General features: G+C 43.0%; 1 long non-coding RNA gene across 1 annotated transcript in view; it reads left to right on the top strand.

Moving 5' to 3' along the window:
- Window positions 1-295: 295 nt before the first annotated feature.
- LOC129383559 (uncharacterized) overlaps window positions 296-18111 on the top strand; it is a 158242-nt gene continuing 140426 nt past the window's right edge. The window contains exons 1-2 of the long non-coding RNA XR_011895970.1: window positions 296-536; window positions 1040-1246. This is a non-coding gene — a long non-coding RNA (uncharacterized lncRNA). The remainder of the gene's footprint in view (window positions 537-1039; window positions 1247-18111) is intronic.

Raw genomic sequence — 18111 nt, 5'->3', positions numbered from 1 at the left:
AGAAGTTGCGTGTGTTGCGCGTCGTGAATGTTGCTGTTATTATGACCGAAACGACAACGAGCGATAGCCGCTTTACCGCCACTAATAGAAAAGTTTCAGGTAACGCTGCAAAACGCGCCACCAGTCGGCGGCGACAGGAAGTGCGTGAAGCTCTGCCGCATTGTGAGCGCACCACACCTCTTCTATCAGCCTACAATGAACGCCGAGGAAGCCAGCTGTGGCAGACGAAGAGGCTCCAGCCAGTGCTCACAGTTTCTTGCACAACAAAGCCAGCTGTCGATGAAGGTGACGACGAACGCGCGAGCAGCGGCACTAGCGCGCTTGCTCGGTTGGCACCGATAAATTTTAGCACTTTTATTTGAAAAAGTTGTACAAAATATCTTTTTTCAGAAACATCTGTTCTTACGTTTGTGTCCGGAACATCTTTGGGTCCCGCGTGTGACACGAGTAGTTCAAGGACGCGTTAAAGGTCCCCGCCGCACAGGCCTATGCACCATTCAGCTAGCTGCTGCACAAGTACTTGACTGATCTGCTAGGTAATTTATCCGTTCTTATTCTCGCAAACTGTTTTTAATACCTTTGTTACCTCTCGGCAGAGTCACAAAATGGCGCCGAGTTAATCGAGTTAGACACCGTGTTAATTAGAACCACAAGCATGAAACAGTTATGCGATTATCAAATCAGTTTCATTTTTTTTCTCTTCAACAGTCATCGATCACTTTTCTGAAGAGCATAGTCATGATTATGATGTGTTAAATCATCACTTGCCCATACTGTGCTCCGGTTCAGACGTGAGCTGTTTTACTGCCCGCAATTTGTAATGTAGCCATTTGGCAGCGTTTGCAGCCAGCCGAGTTAAGTTACTCGGAGTCGGTTTCACGAAGGACGTGTCTCCGAAGGAGCCGATAAATAAACCTACAAATAAAGTTGAGCAAAGCTGCCCGTGTGCTAAGTCGTCGTCGCCACATATATACACTCAGCGGCAGTGGCACGAGCGAGACTCTCTTCTAGCAGCTAACAATAATCCGTTACTGCGCAGGAACTTCGGAAACCTTTGGAAACGCCCACCACCACACTGCAGCGACAAGTGGGACTGTCATTGGCCCTCAAGTCAACACGGACCATACGTCACTGACAAGAAAATATAAAAGGCTGTGCTACCGACGTAGAATCTACGCACACTCAGCGGCAGTGGCCAGGAACGAGACCTTCTTCAAGCAGCTCAAGCTAATCCGTTACTACGCAGGTTGGTTTTTTCACCTTTTCGCATTTATTTTTTTATTTATGTTACATGCCACTGCTGCTGAGTGATTCCAGTGATACCACAACTGATTTACTTTGATCGCACAAGCACAAGAGCACGTGCCTGCCTTTAAGTGTATTGCTGCTTCAGTGCCGCATGCTTTTCCTGCCCGGTTGCAATGGCTAGTTCTGCTTCCCACATACGTCTGGCTTGTAAGCAATCGCTTCTAACAGATGGCTCGTGCCTCGTCTGTTCAGAGTGCAGGTAGGCTTACCACTTGGGTGGATGTTCTGGTACGAGCAAGACTACCTACAAAGAAATGGCAGAGACTGCTAAAAAAGCTGGAGATGTCTAGCATGTGTAATAACAGTTGCTCGAGGCCTCCAAAAGTAACAAAGCATGTGCAGAACGCGCAGTCGTTGACTGAAAAGGGCCTAATAGAAATCAACAAAAGCTTAGTGAATTGGCAGATATTAAACAGAAACTAGATGTCCTTTTCCAGGTCAAAGAGGCTGTAGAAAGTATGGAAACGTATGTCCAGCATCTTTCAGGTCAGTACGATCAAGTACTAGAAGAAATGAAGCGTCAGTCAACTGTAATTGTTGCTGTAAAGAAAAGAGTTGAAAAGATTGAGTCAGTGAACACTGATCAGGAAGTCGTGGAACTGCGACAACAAATGAACAGTTTGGAACAATATGGTAGAACGAATAATATAGAAGTACATGGACTTGTGCAAGACAACAATAAAAATCTGTTCCAAAAGATCAATGCTATCGCCTAGGATTTAGGCTAGGCTCACTTGACTAAACAGGACGTATACTGCCAACTAAACGTGCTAAAACCCAGGCAGTTCTGGCTCGTTTTTTTTTCGCGTGCATCGAAGGATCAATGAATGGCAAAGAAGCAAAGTATAAGGGAAGCTAAGTTCATGGTATACTTTCTTGATAATTTAACCACGCAGAACAAAAAGCTCATGTGGATGATGAGGGCGAAGGCTACAGAGCGGTATGAATATGCATGGCACAGTAATGGGAAAATGTTTCTGCGCAAATGCAACGGTGAACCGGCAATACAAATAGCATGGGATGCAGATCTGAAAAAGATAATCTAACGGACGCCGCTGTTCCTGTGTCTTGTTTATCTGTTCGCCTTCCTTTTCTTTTTTTTCATGGCATACCAAATTAGGCCCTTTTAATACGAAGCTTTATCTTTCATTCTGCTGTGCGCAGTTCGCCTGTTCACGAATGTGACAGGAAGTAGGTTTTTCACGCGAATACTAGAAGCCTAAAAAATAAGCACTTTGAAATACAAATGGCGTTGGGTTGCCTCAATCATAGATTTGATATAGTTGCATACAGAGAAACATGGTTCAGCAGTGAATATGGTGTTGTATTCTTCCCTGGCTAGAAATTTGAATGGGTGTTCAGAGAAAACCGTACAGGCGGTGGCGTAGCATTGTACGTTAAAGAAACTCTTCAGTATGAATTTCTGTCACACTTTTCTTTTGTTCGTATGCACTACGAATAGATTGTTGTGAAATGTTGTGGAACCCTGGATGCCTGTATTTATCAACACCCATCTAGTGAAATTGCCGAATTTGTTCAATTCGTACGTGATCTGCGTGAGTATGCGTGTATCTTAAGTATGCCTGTTGTTTTAGTGGGAGATTTCAAAATCGATATGTTGACAAACAGCTCCCCACGACGTTCTTTTATGACGCCATTGATACATTTCACTCCAGTCACCAACCAGAATAACGTTAGAGAGTGACTAGTTAATAGATTTGTGTGTCACAAACCATGAGTTCTCACATTTGATTTAAGCGACCACCTACCTATTTTCTGCTTTTTCCCCGGATAATAAGAAAACAAAAAAAAAAAATCTGCCAGCTTAACAAATCGTATACCGAAGTTTTAAACAACATAATCTAGATATGTTTACATCTATGATGGAAAGCATTGAATGGAGCGATATTTAAAATGAAAAAAAAAACACCTTAGTACAGCGTACAATATCTTCCTAGAGTTAGTAAAAAGCAAATATGATACTGCATTTCCATTGTTAGTAAAAAAAAGCCAACAAAGTGTCTCGAAAGCCATGGGTAACAAAGGAGTTGTATAAACGAATTGTAGCACGTGACAAACTTTTTGACAAATTCATCCGAATTAAAGACCCTGCCATACTTAAAGAATATAAAAAAATTAGAAACAAGTTAGGTGCTGATATAAAAAAAGCATGGAAAGAATACTAGAAGAATAAATTTGCCGCAGTTTCAAACTATCCTAAAAAAATCTGGAATTGTCCTAGTGACCTTATGGGAAGGCCTACTTGTCATGTTAGTAACACATTAGCACTTAATAATGCTGACTACAGTGGCGTTGCCTTGGCAGACAAATTTAATACGCATTTCTTATCTTCTGGTGAATCGGTTCAAAAAAAGATAGAAAGCATGAAATTAACCAATACATTGCGTCTCCGGTTGCGCAGTAAAGCCCTGCAGTAAACATGAACTGTACACATTCCTTTGAAAACTAGATAAATTTACGGCGGCTGGAGCAGATGAAATCAAGGCCGAACCAATTATTGCTGTTGCCGATCTAATCAGTTCGCCACTACAACATATTTGTAATGATGCTTTAGACCAAGGTGTTTCTCGAGATGGTATGAAAATTGCAAGAGTGGTTGTTTTGCACAAATGCGGCCCCCATGACAACATAAATCCCTATAGGCCTATATCTGTCCTTCCTTTGTTTTCTAAACTACTCGAGTATTTGATAAAACAAAGAATATGTAAGTTTCTTGACACTAGACAAATTCTTGTGAAAGAACAGTTCGGGTTTCGGGAGAGGATGTCAACTGAAATAGCACTACTTAGTATAAAGGAGGAAATACTTTCTAATGTGAATGAGAAACGATTCACAGTTGGACTTTTCTTAGATTTCAAAAAGGCATTTGATTCTATTAAATATATTTTATTTTATAAGCTACAGTTTTGTGGCATTCGAGGAGTTGCCTTAGGTGTGCTTCGTAGTTATCTTCCTGGTCGCGTGCAGTATACATGTTTGAATGACCATGAGTCACAAATGAAACAATTATTACATGGTGTACCATAAGTGTCTATTCTATGTCCAATATTCTTTATTATCAATATCAATCATAGTGGCCATCCCTAGAACTCCTGCAATAATTCTTTATACTGATAATACCAGTGTATTTATTTTGGTATACATCTCGATAATATACATGTCGAGGCTAATGCATGGTTACAAGAATTGTAATTATGGTTGAATATAGATAAACTTGAAATAAATGTCAATAAAACAAAGGGTATTGTATTTAAAGCACGAAACAAACCTGATGATTCTGAACTTCAACTTACATTTGAAAACAATGCAATTGAACGTGTTTCATTCTACAAGTTTTAGGTGTCCTTTTCGAAGAACACTTGAACTGGTCCCAGCATACTAAAAAAATTCATGCCAAAGTAACAAGGTAACTCTGTGTGCTCTACAAGATTAGAAACCTTGTTCGCAAATGGCTGAAATGTCAGTTATATTACAGTATTATACATTCACATCTTCACTATTGTATACTGATATGGGGGTCTACAACCAAAACTAATCTTATGAGATTGATAATTTTACACTATGTCGCTATGTCGAAAATCTCTCTTATAACGACCATACAAGTTTTCACTTTTTCCGACACCCTGTTCTAAAAGTAAATCATTTATATGAGTGGAAATTGCTTTGTTACGTCTATAACGAGATCAAGCTCGATCCTTCTAAATTTCTTGAACTGCGCTCTAGCAGTAATGTACCTTACAAATTAAGGCACGACCATTACAGAGCTTCACTTGTGAGCACCAACTGCGTAACCCAAATGCTTTCATGTTTATATCCCAGTCTTCTCAACAGATATACACAGGTCATAGAAATTATTCAGAAATCCTTGTCCCTGAACTCTTTCAAAAAGAATGATAAAGCTTACCTCCTTTCCTGTCCTAATAATCAATAGGTTGTGTATACAGAATTTTTTGTGATCCTAGGGTTACTTATTTGTACGACTTTTCCTTGAAGATTTTAAAAGCTTGCACCTTGTTCGGTTATTTGCATAAAACTGTGTTGTGTATGTGACGGTAGTGTAATATGTTCTTCCTGTTGGTACATGCTCTGAGTGTGTGTATTCCGGTGCTTGGGTCCCGTCAGGCAGAGCACATTTGCGTTTTTCCCTTGTATCCGACACCTTGTTGTCCGAAATAAAGATTATTATTATTATTGTTAATATTATTCCGGGAAGTGTTAGAAGGACTCCATACTATGCCTTGTTTAAGTCCTACTTGTATTACTGCGCGTCAGTGTTGGGAAACAGCACACTTATAAACCGACATATACTTACAACCATGCAGAAAAGGCACTGCGGTCCATCCATAACACCGGGGGAATAATCCGTAAGAGTCCACCTAGTGGACATATCCATTTCGTATGCTGTTGACATTATGATCTTCTATATAACTCGTAAATGTCGCCCCCCAATGTTGCGCACGACAATGCAAACGTTGCTCGTCGCAAAGCTTGCGAACGGCGGGGCATCAGAGTACCTCCGTCATGTTAGTTTTGAAGGCCACCCACCTCTTGAGATCACGTTCGTGGTGGTGGTGTCACACGCTGGCATCACGCCCTGAAACTTTATATTGTGAAGTTGGCTTGTTGAGGGGTGCCTACCAGGCAATGCCTCAAAGCCACCTCCTCAGCTGTTTAGATGTCCCGAAGTTGACCTCCAGGCTCGAGCTCCGGAGTATTGCTTCCCACGATTTAGGGGAGGAAGTGGCCGGAAGATCTCGTGGCAGTGCGTCTTCCCTATTGTACCGCCGATTATGACTTAAAGAGGCTATGGGCCCATATAGTGAGCAGCATGATTTTATCAAGTCAGGGTGAAAGTGTGTGTATCTTTGTGGACTAGGAAATGAGTGAGTTTGAAGGAGGCGCCACGTGACTTCCTGTCTCTTGTTTAGCTTGAGATCAAGTGGGGGTTTTGTCTGTCGTCCGAGGCGGTAGAGTTGTTCTATGTCGTGGTATTTGCACAGTTGCTCCATGACCATGTTGCCCAAGTCAGAGACGGGACCCAGTGCTTGGGTGACGAATCATTGAGCCCACTGGTGCACCGCCTTGTTCCCCGGGTTCCGTGCGTGAGCCGGGACTTATATCAATGCATTTAGGTTGGGTTCTTCATTATTATTATGTTTTTCGGTGGGGAGCAGGGGAGAGGCGGCAGTATTCGTAGCATGGTTGTGGCCACGATTACACGTGCAAAATTGGATATGGCTCTGTTTGAGTCGATGATTATGGAGGTAAGTCCAGTCGCCGCAGCGAGGGCAATGCCCGCCTCTGCCTAGGCCGAGTCGAGGGCAAGAACCGAACCAGCCGTCCTTATTGTTGTTCTGGGCTCAGAGTGTACTGTCTCATACAGATTTACGCCGATACGATGCATTGTAATGTTGTTGCTGTGATTATTTTGTTGCTCTACGACCCGAAATGGCCCATCACATAAGAGTCCTCGTCCTTTTCGGGTCGTAGAACTACAGCTACAAACGCAGCAGTAGCAGGTAGGGCGCAGCCCGATAGCGAATCGCCTACGAGTGACGCGATGGCAGCGGGGCTTTTCAGCTTGCCGAACTTCTTCCTCACACCTTCGATATTGTAGGGCACTTCAGGTCAAGTACCGCATTTCCGTTAGGTGTTTAAATTCCCTTACGTTTGTTTTCCCGCATAGTGTTCCAAAATTGCTCTGGGTTATTCTTGGGCATGTCTGGTAGCGTGTGGTACAAACACGTTAAGTTTGTTTTCTTTAATACAGCCTAATAGCTGAGGAAACTAGTTGTTTTTCTTTAGACCAACGTGCAGCTAAGTTGCATGCAGCATGAAAAACCCTTTCCTTGTGGTTCGAAGGGCGCTTTGAATGCCCCTTATACCAAGGAACATGTTTTGCCAGGGGGTATATTTCTGACGGGAATACAGTTGTGTGTTAAATCTAAACTATCTTTTTCAACAGGACCCAGTTCTCTTCAACTGTTCGGTTTAGATATTCGCGCTATAAGTAAAGCAATAAGGATAAGAAATTGATGTTAATGGCACTGAGGTCGGCCTTGGTGTAACGTAGGATTGTTTTCAAGCGTTTACAGAAACAGGCAGCGAGAGTTCAGAAAGAATTACTTTGTGATCGCTATGATCTGGAATATAAGTAATGGAAGAAATTACTTTGGCGAAAGTAGTTCAGATAACATAATGAAGCAATCAAGTTGTGGCCGTCTGACGTGCTGGAAAACTGACGATTTGTGTCGATCCAATGTGCATATAAATGCGAATAAAAATGCTGGTATTGCACATAAAGGCGGTTACAATAGTTCCAAAGTTAAAATCCCTAATTAACAGAATTAGCGCTCAAGTAAAAAGGCTGGTGATCTTGTTGAAGCCGTCATGAGGTTTGTCACAGTACCTACTGCAGTTAGGTGGCAGTCAATATCATCTTCCCAATAATTTTTTATTGATGTTCACATTTATGAAGCACAAAACCGTTTCTAACGCTGTTCTACAGACGACAGGGACACGTTAAATTTGATGTGTCATGGCTATTATGACACCACCGCCGAATCTGTCAGGTCTGTGAAGACGAAATGCATTGTACTTCTCTACACAGGCGAAAAGTTCATTGTCATCAACAGTAATAGGGAGCCACGTTTTCGGTAATAAAATATACACATTGCAGTCATTAGTGAGCGTGCATAATTATTTATTTTTTTATATCATGCTGCGAATGAGAGTAAATAATGTGGCCCAATTAAAGAGCCCATAGGGGAGGCTGCCACACCTCGCACTCCCTTTGGTTCTTGCGCAACCGGAGCAGAGATGGCGTGGCGACAGACTGCGTTAGGTACAACTGACAACTTGCCACTTGCGACCGTTGACGCGGCCATTTTAATTTAGGAGACAGTGCCATTAGTGGTATCCTAGCGATAGGATGCGATTGGCGAACCGTCGGTCATTGTGCAGATTTACAGAAAATTTTATAGCCTTGGCATGCTGCGTTAACCTCTGTCGTGCTCGGCGCGTCCCTGCAGACAAGTCTTTCCGCGTTGCGATCCATGCACTTTACAGCATCTTACGTTGAAAAAAAAAACCGTCTTGAAGGAAGCCAACTTGAATTGGATAGGGCGAGTGTTTTTTGCTGAAAATCGGCCAATTGTGCGCGTTCGAGCAATGCTTAGTCTTTAAGGTTATCTCCAGCGAATATTTAGACAGCATTAGAAGTTCTTGTTCTGCTAGCGGTGCTTTATTCGAGCCATTGTCTGGTATCCCAAAGAATAATAAATCTTCTCTTCGAGAATCACTGAGAAATGCCAAGGGTATCAGAGCTTGCATGTCTCAAACCTTGTATGCGAGTACCACTGGTATCTTTGCAGTGAAAGGAAGTCACATTATTACCAGACTTATGAGAGGAACCCATGTTTCACCTGTTTAATATTTTCTTTCTTGTGTTCCTATATGCTTGACTTTTTCAAAAGTAACGGGTGCTTGAAATAAGTACTCTATATTGCTCTTAAATTTATCCTGCACCAGAGGCCGTGTTATGTTACATTTCTTGAACACATTGCAGTGCTGTAGATTATCAAAGGAAGAAAAAATGCAGCAAGTTTGCATTTTAGTCTTCTGTACAACAAGAATTGAGAACCTATCAATTACATCCACAAGTACAAAAGAACTACGACAAACGTGGCATAAAGACAGGTATAGATTATAATAGCAGGAGCTGATGGTGAGAATTCTAATAGAAAGGAACTATTAAAATCTAGGTACTAAAGACACATATGAATTATAATAACAGATGTATTTGCAAAGAATTTGAAGAGACGAATAGAATGTCTGCTCAAATCTCTCCACCCCAACATTCATCCATGGTTCGATAAGTGACCACATCTGGTGATGCTGTTTGGATAGATGACGACTGACGTACATCTGTGAAATAGGTGGAACATGTAGAGGGGTCACCAAGTGTTGCGCGCTGGTTGCCTTGATCTTCGAACTCACTCGACACTGATGCGTTGAGCCTGTTTATACGTCGTTCGCAAGAGGCCTGGCCCGAGTGTGCGGTATGGCTTGGGTAAAATTTCGAGGCAACCTGAAAAATACAGATCCATATATATAAGCACCAAAATATTCTGCACCATAGGGCAAATCTGAAGTTTGCCATCTGCACATAGCAGATGATGAAAACAGACCCAAGTCACCAGACTCAAAGTATATAATTGACATAAAAATTGTAACAGCGCAAACACATGCAACCACAAAGCACCAAGGACCAAGGAGTCCTTGGTACTTGGTGGTTGCATGTGTTTGCGCTGTTACAATTTTTATGTTAAATATGCACCAACTCGCCCAGGAAGAAGTTTTAATGAAGTACCTTTCTTGTTCAGTGGACCCTTCCTTCTGTGTTCTTCCCTCTTTAAAGGCGCTTGTGTCTCGTCCTTGGTACTTTGTGGTTGCATGTGTTTGCACTGTTACAATTTTTATGTCAAGTATGCACCATCTCGCCCAGAAAGAAGTTTTAATCAAGGTATATAAATGTGCAAAAGTGTAAATGAATGTGAAGAGCTGCCTATAGGATGGAATCCTTCATTTTGTCTTTTGTGGATCAACAATAGTATCTTAACATAAAGTCAAGTCTACATGATCCTCCCTATTTGTGTAAGTGGGCTAGACCATGCCAGCTGTTCCAACCTGGCACATGACCACTTCGAATTTCTTTTTGAAAACTGGGGGCCCTTCAATATAGAACAAATCTCAATTTCACGCAATACATAAAGCAAAAAAAAATTTACTGTCGTAAACACTATCTCAAATTTTGTGTAACGCACCAAACTATGCATCATAAAATGGCATAGACGAAAAATTGTTTCCTTCATTAAGAGGGGAAATTTTTAACGACAATGAAGAGAGGCCTTACACCAAAAACTTAACTGCTAATTAGCTACTGTTCAGTTTATTATGGCTGAGTTAAGATGGACAAAATGGCTTATTAACTTTATATTCACAGAAGTGACTTACAGAAAAAGCTCCAAATTTATGTTATCCACGTGCTTAGGACTTTTGCTGTGCGCAAGAGCTGGTTTCAGAAAGATACATTATGAAGCAGTGCAGAGAGAGGAGGATGAACTTGGAAATGAAGTCAGTTTTGGTGTACGTTTATCGGCCTACTTACCAATGAGGCAGCCCTAATAGATTGATGCCAAATACCATGTATGAGAGTACATTGTATTGTTTTTAAATTGGTAAAGCTTTATCAAAGTAGTATTTGTGTTAAGCAAGAAAAAAAATTGTCAGAGTTGTCACTTGTAGTTTCAAAATTGGCATCGCGTTTCGTCTAATAAACATAGCCTCTTGATGGCTAAGAGAAAATGCATGGACTTGAGCATCCCTGCACAGATAGCAGGGAGTCTAAACTGCTTCGAAGTTCCTTCTTTCATTGCTGAGTGGCTACAAGCCACTTCACTCAAAAAGAAGCCGCTTAATTACATCCATTTACCTGAATCTTTAGGTCGGCTGTCAGCCTGCTTGGCATCGTCCCTAAGGCTGCCAACTCCCTAGTGAACGTAGTCGGGATAGGGTAGTGGTAGGACGCAGGGGTAGGAGCCGCCAGAGTGTACCTGCAACAATTTTGTGCAAATGTTTTTAGTCCAACCAAGTCACGATTTACAGTAAAAATTGAGCTGTCTGCGTAACATGGCTACCAATACAAATAAAGGCAAACAGTTAGGTCCTACGACACAAGTAGAACCCCGACAAAAAAGAAACGGTGCTGATGTTCATGAAAATCCCAACAATGAAAAAAAATTTGCAACCGATTTGTGCATGGAAGCTCGGTTGAAACCTGAGCTCATACTGTCGAGTGATCTGCTAGTCAACTGCACGCCTGCCACCATAAGATGTCATTGTAAATTTTTTTACATGCATTACTTTAAGCTGCATTAATACAAGTTCAAGATCTCTAGACATAGGTAAATCACCAAGCTCATTCGATTAACGAATTACACTGGTCGTTAATGCAACAAAGTACAAGCTCAGAATGAAGCTGGCGAAACTGGGCAGTGAAAAATAACAGTGTGGTTCTCTGCGTCTTGTTTTCCTGGCTTTCGCTCTAGCATTGGAATATACAAGAATTCTGACATTGTTGATATTTCACCCTGTTAATTTTTATTCCATAATGCATAATACTTCAGCAAGAGCAATAATACTTTCTTTTAACCGTAACTAGTGATAGAACAAGAAAATTCACTGGAGCCAACATTTTGAAAAGAAAAATCTCTTTCTCTTTGTTGAAACATTGGCTCCAGCGATGCTCCTTGTTCTATGGCTCTTCATCATTTCAAGCCTCCGTCCTCCTGTGTACCTCTGTACTTTCAGTGTTATGCCAATGAAATTGTAATAACGGATCATTAGTAAATGTAGCTTATGAGGAACTTGGGCTTGTTGGTAGATAACGACAGAGTAACTGCGCAACATAGAGATACGGACAAAGGAGGCTTGTGTGTGCTGCCTCCTCCAGCCATGTCTCCCCTTTGAGCGATTACTCTGTCCCAATGTAAAAATATTACCCTTTGCACAATAATACTAAAATACATAAAGACAGGAAAGAGGACACAAAAATTACAACAAATAGCATCATATGCTAATGAGATATGCGAAAGTTCCTGCTACGATTTGTCTCACCCATTACGTGCTGGATAAGATGGCGACTTCTGGCTGTTGCCATTTCTTGAATACCTAAAATAAAATACATTTCAGAATTATAAAAACACACAGGACAACAGCTGTAGCCGAGGACATAACGCATTGTTTAGTACAAGAAGGCAAACTAATCTCTGATACACGGCAGACGAAATTTCCTTTATTAAGTTAGTAGAAAAATACACCAAAATTCATTTCATTCAATGCTGTAAGCGTTTCATGGTACAAGAAAAAAGGTATTTCTACATGAAAGCAGTAAAATAATTAATAGCAGTCTACTTTTACAAAGTATGCTGCAGCGACTAAGCCAACTGCACCTGTATATACTTAAAATTGTTGTATGCACATTAAAATAGCCAAGAGAGGATAAACTTCGATTCATATGCAGCTCACTGGAAGGTACAACTTTGCAATCAACTCATTTCTGCTTCGCAAATATACGCACTAACATAAAACTACAAATAAAAGGACCCTTTTTTCATAAAACACCGGACTCAATATAGAAAATCTAGTAGCAATTTTACGAATTCACCACATAACACGCCCAGGTTTTGTAAGCGTAGTAGGATTTTACTATATAAATGTTGCAGCAAATTCATGCTTTTAAACATGTATAACCGGGAAAATAAAGATTACTTAAACAAATACATTGTATATAGGCTTAGATTGTGAGCTAATGTGTTTTCTACTTACAGCCAAATGCACATGAAATTTGTTCTGTTTCAGCGCTTGTAAAGCGCTGTTTGTTCGCTTGTGCATGCAGCCGCTTTACCGCTCTGAACATATCTGTGCTGCCACATCGCCTGAAACTGCCATACAGCGTTGTAGCGCTTTTATTATTCGCGGTAAAATACCTTAAGCGCTAGTAAATCTTCAGAATACGCAAGCTGTCTTTTCGGCTTCCAGTCTTCGCCAGCGAAAGTCACACTGATGCTAGTGTTGTATCTACACTTCAACTTACGCAGTACTTGATATTCTACGGACTTTTCGATGCGACAGGCTACTAGTCACTAGAGTAGTTAAGAACAGTGTTTCTCCTGGCAGTACAGCTTTGCAACAATTTCAGATGCTCTCCTGAGGCTTCCGTCTGCCAGTAGTATTTTCGCATACATACGCGCACGTATGCCTCAGAAACGTCTGTGAACTGCCAAGAGAAACGTGGCGCAAAATGTAACCACACCGGAAGGGCCGAGTACGCGCCGTTTGTAAACTCGGAACAAAAGCTGATATGCTTACCTGAGACGTTTAGAGTAATATCGCACAGGTCATTCCCCGCTGGTAGTCTTTCGTATGCATCTGATGGTCTATGTGCGTTGCGATCTCTCATATCACAATGAAAGACGCTGTGCAAACCGCAACACTTCGGGCGCTTGTGACGGTCCGGCGAGCACCACTTGCTGGATATCGACAAAGACGAAATGGGCGACACGCTGCTGCTGGCGGCGGTCCCCTCGTCGCAATCACACAGCACGGAAAGAAATTGCCTCCGTAACTTGCCGCGACGCCTGGTTGTAGTGGCGCTTAACGCAGCGCTTTCAGGACCACTCAACAACAACGTACTCGCGCATGATGAAACGCAACTGCAAAATGGCGTCATGCTATAGGCGGCTTCGGCTTTGGATGATTTTGTACCGGCACAACTACCGAAAACCGAAACCCTAGTGACCCTAGTTTCGGTTTCCTTTCCTTGCGTTGGAATAAAAACTGATAATTTTGCGTCACGTAAGTAATGTTCATGGAATGAAGCAGCCATGAATTTAACATGAGTCTTGAAATACCCGCTACGTTCACTTCGCAGCAGCAAAATTTGCTCGTCCGAGGGTGGTTGCGCTTGAAATATCTATTGTAGGGCTGTCGGAGCGTGCTCGAAGTGTGAGGACGCGGCGTAATTGTCCTCAATTTGCTTAGCTTTAACGGTGCGGCTGCCCTTGATTTCTGTCGAGTGCAGGTTGCTCTGATGTAAGGTAGAATTATAAATCCGCCCATGTTACTGAATCATCTAGTGCACATGAAGCTGCCAGAACTCCGGTATTTCCTCCACAAGTTCTTGCGACTGTGTGCCGCTGTCGCCAAATGCGAGCGTAGTCATTTGGCGGAGATTTAGCAACACATTTTCTAGAAACATCGTTCACCGCTCTATCACGACATGGAGAAGCAGCGTGGTTGGTTCTTAGTAACATTTCCTATTTATTGCGAATTTTGCGATAGTAACTATACGGACACAACCGCCGAAATATATCTGTCGGTGTTGCCGTGAGCTTACCTATAAAGTCAAGCGCGATAAGATCCTATCCTGCGCCGTTGGCTGTGCGCGTTAAAGGAAGTGTACGAGGGTGAGCCGAGATGTATAGTGCCTGGATGGGTGCACCCAGTATCTATAGGTCGTCACGTGATAAAACACGCGCAAGCCGGGGAAATGAGGCGCTGATTTAGCACGCTTCTCCTCTGGCCGTTGCTCTAGCCCGGTCTGCCGCCACTCTCGCTCTTTCTTGGAGATAATTTCCGATGGGTGCAAAGTCGGGGAGCGCTTAGATAGCGCCATTTCAAGTTTCCGAGACGCTTTGAAGGACGAGGCAGCAGAAGCGTTCTGTCCGCTCTGTTTGCGTCCTTCATCACGCCGACGCGGTGACAGCGAGTGTTCGCGGTCACTGAGTTAGATATGTTCATGCTTGCACGTGCGCGCGTGACCTCATGCTTGCTAATTTAAGGAGGAAGCGAATGTTTACTACAGTTTATTCAGGCGATGAAACTACGCACCTTGGTTCGTGCAGTTGTTCGTGCAGTGGTTCATGCAACATTGGGAAAAAACTGCTACATTTTTGTTTTTATATTTCTAGGGGGGTTCAAAAGCAGTGCTGCGTACGCTAATGTTTGTTTGTGGTCGCGGAACGCAACGCACTGCGGTAGCCCAGTGGCTTTGGTGTTGCGCTGCTGAGCTCGAGGTCACGGGTCCAATCACAATCACTGCAGTCGCATTCCAATGGGGGCAGAATGCGGAAACGTGCGTATACTGTGCATTCCATGCACGTTAAATAATCCGAGCTGCTGAAATTAAATCTGCAGTTTTCCATTACCGTGCGCCTCATAACAAGATCTTGATTTTGGAACCTAAATACTCAAAAGTTAATTTTACGTAGCGGAATTACATTTACAGTGGACACTGTTGAGTGCGCCTACTGAACTTGTTATCTCGTTGCTGTGCTCTCTTTAGTAGCCAATGCTTTTTTTAGATTTACTTATGGTCAGAATCCAGTGGTCACAAATCCGGGTCTTCCTTAGCATAGGAAACCAGCTATCGCTTAAGCGTGTGAGATATGAACAAACATGGTCAAGGAAAATCGGTATTTACAGTTCGATGTAATTGCAGAGCATGACAAGGACGAAAGAATGATACACCGCATTACAACCAGGACAGCAACCCGAGGGCCTGCCTAAAACAGAAGACGTTATCTGGTATTTATTCTCCTGCATCTTAATCTTTCTCTCGCCAGACTGATCTCGAATATCACAGGAGTCGCGATCTTCCACGACGACTCTTCGCGTACTATTGAGAGTCAAACACAAATGTTGACTCTTGTTTTGTGACTCTACCCGAGCAAAAATGGGTCTTCGGAAGAAAAAAGAGTCAAGTTGCCGTGGCTCACTTTTTACTCTCTTCTTTTTTTCGTAGAGTGTATTAGTGATTCTTGTATTCAGGAGGGTTTTGTTCGGTAATGCCTCGTGACTTGGCAAGTAAAATTTCGAAAGCATTGAGCGTAGTACAAGACTTGCCGATGGCCACAGCTTCAAGGCTGTAATGATTTCCATGCTCTAACACCGTATTGTGAAAAAACATTAAAAACGTCCGGAACTCATCACATAAAAGGCAATCATCACGACGAGATAGCGGACGCCAGTGTTGCTGTCGAAATTTCTTTGCGAGGCTGGACGAAAGTGCTATCCAGAGCACATGACACAAGCACTGGGTATTGTGCTCGGGAAGCATTGCCCGCATATTCGCACAATAACTATCGTCAACATTCAGCGCGTCTTTCTCTTACTATTGCTCGGTGTAAACTCTATGCGCGCTTTATCGAAGGCCTCGTTCGAGTATCTGTAAGGAAAATGTAAGTTTAAAGAGCGGGTCAGTAGGTGTGTTATTTTGTTTAATAAAGTCCTCCTGTCCTTCACCTTTAGATATGCTACCCTTGCGCGTGTTTTTCTCAGTATTCTGTTGTCAGACTACTTCGCAGCTGTTCCAGCTGTCGACGAATCGTTCTTTGGCGCTGAGCTCAACACAAAAGAAGCAATAATCGCGATGATATGGCCTGCGCCAGTGTTGGTGTCGAAATTTCTTTGCGAAGGTGGACAAAATTGCAATACAGAGCGCATGACACAAACACTGGGTCTTGTGCTCGGGAAGCATTGCCCGCATATTCGCACAATAACTATCGTCAATTTTCAGCGCGTACCTGCCGTGGTTGCTCAGTGGCTATGACACGTCGCAGATCAGTTGCAAGACACGGCAGCCGCGCAGCATCGCCGTAAGCACCAGCCGCCTGAGTAGAACGGCTCCCCTCTCCCTCGCACACGTCCCCCGCGTGCTTCGCGCATGATAAAAGATGGCGCGCATCCGCCCCGCCTTCCTCCCTCATGCGCGCGAGAATGAGCCACGGTCACCGGCTGACCTTCGCAAGTTTTGACATGCACATAGAGCGTACGGCGGGAGGTGACGGTGTTATCGCGTTTGGACTGTATACAGAACATCACAGCGACGACAAGACAGCAACGACACAAATGCGCTTGAAGTGTCTATGTAATTGCTATCAGAATAAAAAAATCACGTGAGCTTCTCAGTGGCTTAAGCCCTTATAAAGAATGGCTCATACCTCCATAAGCAAGCAAAAAAGTAATTGCTGATACCCCGTAAGGCTCAAGCAAGAAGCGCTCAGCAAAGTGAAGCGAACAGTGCATACATTCACTGAAATCACCCAGACAACACAGACAAATGGCATACGTTTCAATACATTGCTCAGAAGATGCAACGCACAGTCGAAGAAAAAATGTCAGCCATTCCATTCTGTGAAGATTGAATGGCAGCGAAAGCTGACGGCAGTCAAAGCTCTCAATCAAGAAGCAAATTGCGTTCACTGTCATTCCCTCTTCACAGAGTGGAATGGTTGTCTCTAGCGATTGTCGTTTTCGTAAAGCATAGTGGGAACGTTCTTCGTCGGTGATCGTTTTGCGCCGGCGCCATTTACATTATCGCGGTGGTTCCCTCCGGCGCTCCTCGTACGCAGGTTGTTCTCCGGATGTACGAACTATACGTGTCCACCCCATTGATAACGCAGCTGTTTTTAGCGCCGATACTTCTCCTGCTTATATACTGCGATACCATTGACGTCACGCTATTGTTCATAGCGAGCAAAGTAAGTAGCCATGAACCTTACGGGACTATGAGTCATTACGGGACTATGAGTCATATGAGGCTGCTGAGCACGAGGTCGCGGGATCGAATCCCGGCCAAGGCGGCCGCATTTCGATGGAGGCGAAAACACCCGTGTACTTAGATTTAGGTGCACGTTAAAGAACCCCAGGTGGTCGAAATTTCCGGAGTCCTCCACTGCGGCGTGCCTCATAATCAGAAAGTGGTTTTGGCACGTAAAATCCCATAATTAAACTTTCAGCGCGTCTTTCCTTAACTATTGCTCGGTCTAAACTACATGTGCGCTTTATTGAAGGCCTCCTTTGCGTATCTGTAAGACAAATTTCAGTTTAAAGAGCTAGTCATTACACGTGTTATTTTGTTTACTTAAACTCCTGATGTCCTTCCCCTTGGGATATGCTGCCCTTGCGCGTGTTTTCCGCAGTATTCTACTGTCAGACTACTGCGCAGCTGTTCCAGCTGTGGATGAATCGTTCTTTGGTGCTGAGCTCAACACAATAGACTTTGCGAATCTGCACGGAAGTGCAATACAGAGTGCATGAGGCAAAGACTGGGTCTTGTGTTCGTAAAGCATTGCCCGCAGATTCGCACAATAACTATCGTCAACTTTCAGCGCGTCTTTCTTTTGCTATTGCTCGGTGTAAACTATATGCATGCTTTAT

The sequence above is a fragment of the Dermacentor andersoni genome, chromosome 8 (genome assembly GCF_023375885.2).
Source record: "Dermacentor andersoni chromosome 8, qqDerAnde1_hic_scaffold, whole genome shotgun sequence".
Taxonomy (NCBI): domain Eukaryota; kingdom Metazoa; phylum Arthropoda; class Arachnida; order Ixodida; family Ixodidae; genus Dermacentor; species Dermacentor andersoni.
This window is presented reverse-complemented; position numbering and strand designations above follow the sequence as displayed.